This window comes from Hibiscus syriacus, unplaced genomic scaffold, assembly GCF_006381635.1.
Source record: "Hibiscus syriacus cultivar Baekdansim isolate YM2019G1 unplaced genomic scaffold, ASM638163v2 tig00116939_pilon, whole genome shotgun sequence".
In the NCBI taxonomy this organism is placed as follows: Eukaryota; Viridiplantae; Streptophyta; class Magnoliopsida; order Malvales; family Malvaceae; genus Hibiscus; species Hibiscus syriacus.
The window spans coordinates 1018461-1026813 of record NW_024063477.1 but is presented as its reverse complement, the minus strand read 5'-3'; the positions used below and the strand labels follow the sequence as shown (position 1 = coordinate 1026813).

At 37.3% G+C, this 8353-nt stretch overlaps 1 pseudogene; it reads left to right on the top strand.

Moving 5' to 3' along the window:
* The first annotated feature begins 5057 nt into the window (after positions 1 to 5057).
* LOC120188244 lies at positions 5058 to 8353 on the top strand (annotated as a pseudogene).

Below are 8353 nucleotides of genomic sequence, written 5' to 3'. Positions count from 1 at the left end.
CGAACTTGGCATTTTCATTCTGCTCAGCAATCTCCTGATGTCACGTCATTTCCTTTCCCATAAGGCAGCACCACTTTAAAAATAAAATGTCGCGGTAAACTGAATTCCACCACATACAATTAAATGCTTCTAAATGCATCTACATGGTCCTAAATGAGCTCTTAAACATTCAATAACTTAAGCGAAAATGTCTTAAAATACGACCTTTTACAGAGTTATCAATCTCCTCTATCTTTTACCAAACCCCATTTTCTTTTGGCTCAAAATAAAAAAATCCCAGTCGATGGAATCATAGGCTTTGCTGAAATACGCTTTTACCATGATTACTTCATTCTTATTTTTTCTCAAATCAGCAATAACTTCATTCGCAATCAAGGAACAATCTAAAATATGCTTATCGACCATAAAAGCAAATTGATTTTCACTAATCACTTCGTTTATGCAAGACGCCATTCTCTTTGCCAATATGCGCGCCACAATTTTATACATACTCCCCACCAACGATATCGGTATGAATTCTTTAGGATATTCAGCTTGAATTTTCTTCGGAATAAGTGCAATGAACGACTTATTGAATGAAAAGTCCTAGATTTTCCCTAATAGAAATCATCCAAAAACTTCAAAACTCCATCTTTGATATCCATCTAAAAATCCTTAAAAAAATTCAAAATAAAGCCATCTGGCCCCAGCGCTCTATTTCCGTCCGAATTGTTTATTGTGAACCATATTTCGTCTTCCGAAAATGGACTTTGAAGCCGCCTTCTAGATGTAGAGATAAGCCTTTTAAACGGAATTCCATACTTCTTAATCGGGATCATATTCACATCGTTGTACCAATAACGGAAATGCTTGACGAAAGCTTGCTGAATACCAGACTGAATTTTGAACACCGAGTTGTGCACTTTCAGTTTCGAGATCTGGTTTCTTCGGCCTCTAATTACAACTGTAAGATGAAAGAATCTGGTATTCTTATCACCTTGTCTAAACCAATTTAGTTAGGACTTTTGCAACCATTCCCTTTCCTCTTTCCTAAACTGCACCCACAACTTCGCTTTTACAGACACAAGATTAGATTGAGCAGCCTTATCACTTGGGTTAACTATACACAGATTTTCCAATGAGTCAATTTTTTTCCAATACCTCAATTGGCTCAGAGTTCATCTCCCTGCTGACCTTAGCCCATTCTTCACTAACAACAACACACTATTCTTCGCTAGCATATGGTTATCCGCCCAATGGTTAAACCATTTGAATGGCTTGCAAGCCTTTTTTATCTTTCTTTCGTACAACAGGATGAGATTATGGTCTGAAAGGCTTCTGTGGAGAGTAGCTTGCACCAGATTTGGACTTAAACACACAATATCAGCTGAGATTAAAAATCTATCTAGCCTATTGGTCGTTGTACATGACCCACCCCTAAACTATATAAAAACGATGCCCGAGATAGAAACCTCAACCAATTCCCATTTCGAAATGAACTCTTCAAAAATCAGAATTGAGTTCGAGATGTCATTATCCCCTGTTTTTTCCAAGTCCGACCTAACAATATTGAAATCCCCCCCCACAATCACTGGAACCTTTAGATTATCAATGACGCTACTTAACTGATCAAAGAAACACACTTTTTCACCATAGACATTCGGACCATAAACGTTGATAATGCCTATTTCCAAATTATGCTGAACAATCAGACCTTTCAATACAATAAATCTCCTGTAAACATTCTGGTAACTAACATTAAAAAATTCACATCCCACATAGAAACCAACCCACCAGAGGCACCTTCTGTCGGAGCACAGACCAACTCCCTACAATTTCTCCCCTTTAGCCTTCTCTCTACCAAAGCATGTAAACTCAGAACTTTTGTTTCCTGAATCAGCACCATACTAATTTGATTCAGTAACACGACACACAACTCTAACTTTCTCCCTCTTTCCCAGCCCTCTAATATTCCATGATAATATAGATATTCCTAATTCCATAAATTAAAAGAGAAAACCCACAGAAGAATTACACCCATAACTAACTAACTAACTAACGAAAACAAGGCTTACCCGATTATTCTATTGACTCCAACCTCTCGATCACCCTTTTCCTTGAAGCTCCAAACTACAACCTTAAAGTATCCATCACCGCCAAGACTACCTCAGCTTCGGTTACATTCCCCGAATATCGAACAAAATTGGCTATACTGGAGGGATCACCCCCTTTTGGACTTTCGCAGGTACATTCCTACCCACACCTCCCTTCGCACTTTTCTTCATTTTTCTGGTATTATTTGTTATCTAAGACTGACTATCGAGTTGCATGTATGAATCCTTGTAACCATCAATAACAGGATTGCCCACCGCAGGCACTGGCACACCTTCAAAAGATAATGGAATTTTCTCTTTTTGGTGCGCAGTAGCATTTTCCAGATTTGCAACCACAAGGCCTTGCAACGATGAGATTTCTTCAATTGGGACTTCAAGCAGCCTTGAACTGTTAGAAATAGAATGGGTCATTCCATATTCGGTTAGCTCTCTATTAATTTCTACTAAACCAATGCTTTCATTAACCAATTGATTAATAGGCCCATCGATAGATAAAATTGGCACGTCATGTAAACCATCAGCTGCTTCCTCCATATTTCCCACGCACGGATCTGCATGCAGATTCTTACTTGTCAGCCTACCGTTATCACTCCTCTGGCTCTGTACCTCATTAACTGTATCATCATTATAACCTATATCGAGACCAGCAAAAGCAGCACAATCCTCCTGCAACCTTGGAAACATACCATCATCATCAACTACTAGTTGCCATGCTACACCACCGGCCAGAAAACAATCGATGAACACTCTTTCTTCTTCATGATCTTCCGTAAAAATTTTAATGGTAAAAGCCTTTCTATTAATGATTATAATACATTTCTCCGGCACCGATGTCGCATAATGAACTTCCAGAAGTACCCTAGCTTCGTCAAATCTAACTCTATTACATGTATCTTCATGGATCGAGACAACTGAGCCCCATAAACTCCCTAAGTCATTAAAAAACTTGTTGCTCCAGACTATCTATCAGGGGTACGTCTTTCAAAACAACCCAAATTGTCCTTTTGATTTTCTGCTCATACTCTTCTAACAGTTCCAATTCATCAAACCAAGTTCGAAGTAATTTGACTCTTCTATCCCATCACAGCTGACGCTCCGATTCCCTTTTAAAATAAATGACCACCAGTATATCGTGCCAAATACTTACCCTAACATCAAACCCTTTTGCTTGGAAAGCTGTCTGAACTATCTCCTCATTATACATCCTTTTTATTTTACCGACCATACAACTCTCTCTCCACCTAAGCTCATTCCTCAGAACCACTATATTCGAGCTAAATGCTTGACTAGTCGGATTTGAGATTGGGGCGCAATCTTCCGAAATACTAACATGAACAGTAATACCAGAATCTACAACCCTCCACTACTGCAACACTGAATACTTTTCCTGTGGCATACGAGCTTCATCATTCACGTCGCCCAAAGCATATTTAAAAGACCTGGAATCCCTTAGAGCCGTTTTCTAGACATTCTTAACCGATTTTCCATCCTCAAATCTGTTACTTTTTGATTCAAATGATTTTTCATGATAAACTCGAATTCTGTATCCATCCATCATTCTCCCATCTGCCCTTCGGACCGTTGCATTAGCTTCGTTCTTGCTTCTGAACCTAACAAACGCGAAGGTAGAACCATCTAAGAGCCTCTTTCTTCTTCTGAACGTAATGAACACATCCGCCACTACACCATACTCCTGAAACGCTTCCTTAAGAGTGGACGGGTGGATCCTTTTGCTTACATGGTTGACAAAGGCATAATGAACCATTGACTTTTGGTCTGCTCTCACCGTTACTCCTCTCCTTCCTGACGCCATGCTTCTACTGCAAACTAACCAATTGCCTGAATATTTAAAATATTTTTTGCTTGTCCTTTTTCCAGTTCAAAAATATCATGTACTATAAGTGTCATCACCTTATTAGTTTTCTTTCCTGATTAATTGCATACCAACCACCAAATGCCTGAATATTTAAAATATTTTTTGCTTGTCCTTTTTCCAGTTCGAAAATATCATGTACTATATGTGTCATCACCTTATTAGTTTTTTTTCCTGATTAATTGCAAACCAACCACCAATTGCCTAAATATTTTTTGCTTGTCCTTTTTCCAGTTCGAAAATATCATGTACTATATGTGTCATCACCTTATTAGTTTTCTTTCATGATTAATTGCATACCAACCACCAATTGCCTGAATATTTAAAATGTTTTTTGCTTGTCCTTTTTTCAGTTCGAAAATATCATGTACTATATGTGTCATCACCTTATTAGTTTTCTTTCCTGATCAATTGCAAACCAACCAGGTTTCCTGACCAAAAAAGACTAACTCACCAGGTTTGATTCATGACAGTCTTCTTTAGGGACATTTTTGCTTAGTTTTGTTTCTAATATGGTAGTCATCACTCTAAATACAATTTGATCCATATATTTAATAATTAAACTTACTATAAAATCTAGTATTGAGCTTTTATCAGCGGTCGAAATCGAGTCTTGAAAGGAAAATATTGAAGTTGAAACTTGAAATGTTGAATGGCACATATGAGAGCCGTCCCCCGGAAAACCATTGTAGAAATCCGGATTTTTAATTAATCATAGCTTACTTTTTCACATATAAAAAGGATAAACTATAAGATTTGTATCTAAATTATTATTATTTGCCGTTTTAGTACCTAAATTTTACTTTTTTTAAAAAATCATTCTTAACGTTTAGTTTATGTGCCAAATTGATACCCGTCGTTAAAAAATTAACATATATGTTGATGATATATTTCTTTAATTTTTTTAATGATGATGTGACATTATCTTATTATGACATATCAATGTCACTATTATGTTTTTTATTGGGAGAATAACAAATTAAAATTAAATATTAAATAAAATTTTAAAAAAATAAAATTTGAATACTAAAATGGAACACAATGTAATAGTTTAAATACTAAACCTATATTTTACCTTATAAAAACTGTGCATGAAAGTAAACAATGCTAATGCTCCAATAACCTTGAATTTCTTCCTTGGAAGTAGGTTAGTTAGATGGAAGTAAAATAAGGCAGTCGCCCATCCCAATGGTCAAATGGGCAAAGACATGTTCATACGAGTTAACTCAGTTTGAAAAAAAAAAGATTTCAAAAGGTGGAATTGGGATGTGGTTAGGATTTTGAGATCTTATCAAGAACTTGTTTCTTTTATTATTTTCAAGGGAAAGAAATTTGGAAAAATTAATTATAGGGGCTGTAATGCATGGGATCTTATAGCCTATAGCCTTGACTGAAGATAAGTCTAATATTCAGGATTTTTTTTCTTCAAATGGCACAATTTTCCAACTTATTTGGCAATAATATAGAATTCAGCAATATTATTTCTTTATTTTTTATATTTGACTTGGTTGTAATAATATTAGTGCCCTTTGTGCGTTGATTAAAACAAAATGACTTTCTATAAAACAAAAAAATTACTCATCAATGAACTATAGGTAATGTATCTTGAACCCTCCTACTCCATCCAGATTCCTTCACGGATGTTAGAAATGTATTAAAATAGGATAAATTATACATTTAGTATCTAAACTAGTACTTTTATTATATTTCCATACTCAAATTTTATTTTATTCCAAATAATACCTAATGTTTATTTTATATTTTATTTTAATATCCGTAATTAAAAATTTAATGATGATGTGTCATCATAAGGTAATGACATGTTATCATTGAAAAAGATAAAAGATGTCATGTTAACAGTTATGTTAATTTTTTAACAGCGAGATATTAAGTTGAAACTTAAACTAAACATTAAGTATGATTTTGAAAAAAAAAATTAGTTTACCCATAAAAATAATATTTAGCGACGTAATATAAAAAAGGTTAAACTACTGTTAAAAATTAACAAAACTATTGACGTATTATTTTTTTTCCAATGATGGCGTGACATTATCTTATGGTGATATACCAACATCAACGTTAAATTTTAATAGTGAGGTACCAAAATGAAATCCAAACTAAACGTTAGGTATGGTTATGAAAAAAAGTTTGGATACCAAAATGGAAGAAAAGTAATAGTTTAGGTACTAAATCTGTAGTTTATCTTATAAAAAAATTATTTATTTTTTAATATTTCTTTGGTTGGGTTAGGAGGAGACACGTGTACCACGTAAAAGGAAGTGGTCGGATTCAAAAGTCAAAATTCTCAACACAACGTTCTTCCCCTCCTAGCAACGGCGTCGTCAAACCATCGTCTATAAATTCCCCGCCCAATTCTTTCCCACTCATTCTAATCCACAGAAAAACAAGGAGAAAACTTACAATCAAAAACTGAAGAAAAGAAAAAGAAGCTTCTGAACACTTACCTCTTCAAGCCAAGGAAAGGGATGAAGAGCCTTTGTTTCAGCTCCAGCACGTGTCTTCTTCCATATCCCGCCATTCCATGTCACTTTCAAGAACCTTGCTATCCAGTACTCCTCGCCGTAGATCCATGATCGATACGACCATCGACGCCGCTGCCACAACCATCATGAAATGAGATGCCGAAGAGTCAGCTTACGCCGGAGTTTCTTCTCTTTTCTACGAAAGCAAAAGAGAAGCCATGCAGTTCATCAGAGCTATCAACGAGTTACAAGAGGTCATGCATTTGCTGGTCTCTCATCAAGTTTCCGGTCCCGAAAAGCTCACTCAAGCTCAAAATTTGATGCAAATCGCGATGAAACGGCTTCAAAAAGAGTTTTACCAGATTTTATCGATGAATAGGGCTGATTTGGATCCGGAATCTGTTTCTACCCGATCATCACGGACTTCCACGAGAATTAGCACATGGGATTATTATGATAATGGTTCACCGGACGATGAGATTCGCACCGTAGGGAATTCCATCTCTGAAGCTGAAAATGTTTCTTCTACAGCTATGTCCGATCTGAAATTGATAGCCGATTGCATGTCGCTTCCGGTTACGCTAAAGAATGTATAAAAATTTACAAAACTACTCGAAAATCGATCACCGATGAGGGTATTTCTAAGTTGGGAATCGAGAAACTAAGATCTTCTCAGGTTAATAAAATGGAGTGGGATGTACTAGATTTGAAAATCAAGAACTGGTTACGAGCAGAGAAGATTTCAATGAGGAAGCTTTTCAATGGAGAGAGAATCCTCTGCGATCACGTCTTTGCTTCGTCGGAATCCATCAAGGAATCTTATTTTGCAGAGATTTCGAAAGAAGGAGCCATGCTTCTGTTTGGATTCCCGGAACTCGTCGCCAAGACCAAAAAATTGCCGACGGAGAAAATGTTCTGTGTCTCGATATGTACATTGCTGTTTCAGAGGACTGGCAAGAGATTGAAACGATCTTTCCTTTTGAATCAGCTTCAGCCGTCCGATCACTAGCTCTGAACTCACTGGTAGGACTCAGTGAGTCGGTGATTTCGTTGTTGACTGATTTCGAATCCAAAATCCAAAAGGACTCGTCCAAACCGATTATTCCAGGCGGCGGTCTGCATCCTTTAACGATATACTCGATGAATTACCTCACTGTCCTAGCCGATTACAGAAATATCCTCACCGACATTATCTCGGCCTGGCCACCGCCGGCGAGATCATCGATACCAGAATCATTCTTAGATAGTCCGGATTCCGACGAGTCTCCGGCGCCTTCCATATCCGTCCACATTGCGCAGTTAACCGTCGTCCTACTCTGCAAACTCGACGGCAAGTCAAACCATTACAAAGACGTCTCGCTATCTTACCTATTTCTAACCAACAATCTCCAACCAACAATCTCCAACACATAATCTCCAGGGTCCGTACATCGAATCTCCTGAATCTACTCGGCGAAGATTGGTTAGCGAAACATGAAGCAAAGGTGAGGCAGTATGCGGCGAACTACGAGCGGTTAGCTTGGGGCAAAGTGTTCGATTCCTTGCCGGAGAATCCAACGGCTTCGATGACCGATGGAGAAACTAAAGAATGTTTCAAGAATTTTACTTCAAGCTTTGAAGATGCATACATTAAGCAGAGTTCTTCTGTGGTGCCTGACCCGAAGCTTCGACACAAAATCAAGGTTTCCATCGGGACGAAACTAGTCGGAGTGTACAGGGAGTTTCATGATACTCATAAATCAACGGTTGGAGATGAAAGTAGAACGAAATTAGTCCCCAGATTTTCGCCCGAAGATGTTGGGGATTACTTGTCGAATCTCTTCTTTATGACGATTAATTCCGAAAGTTCATCTACCTCTTCTTCAGGATCATCATGTCATCGACGCTCACCATTAAGAGCGTAG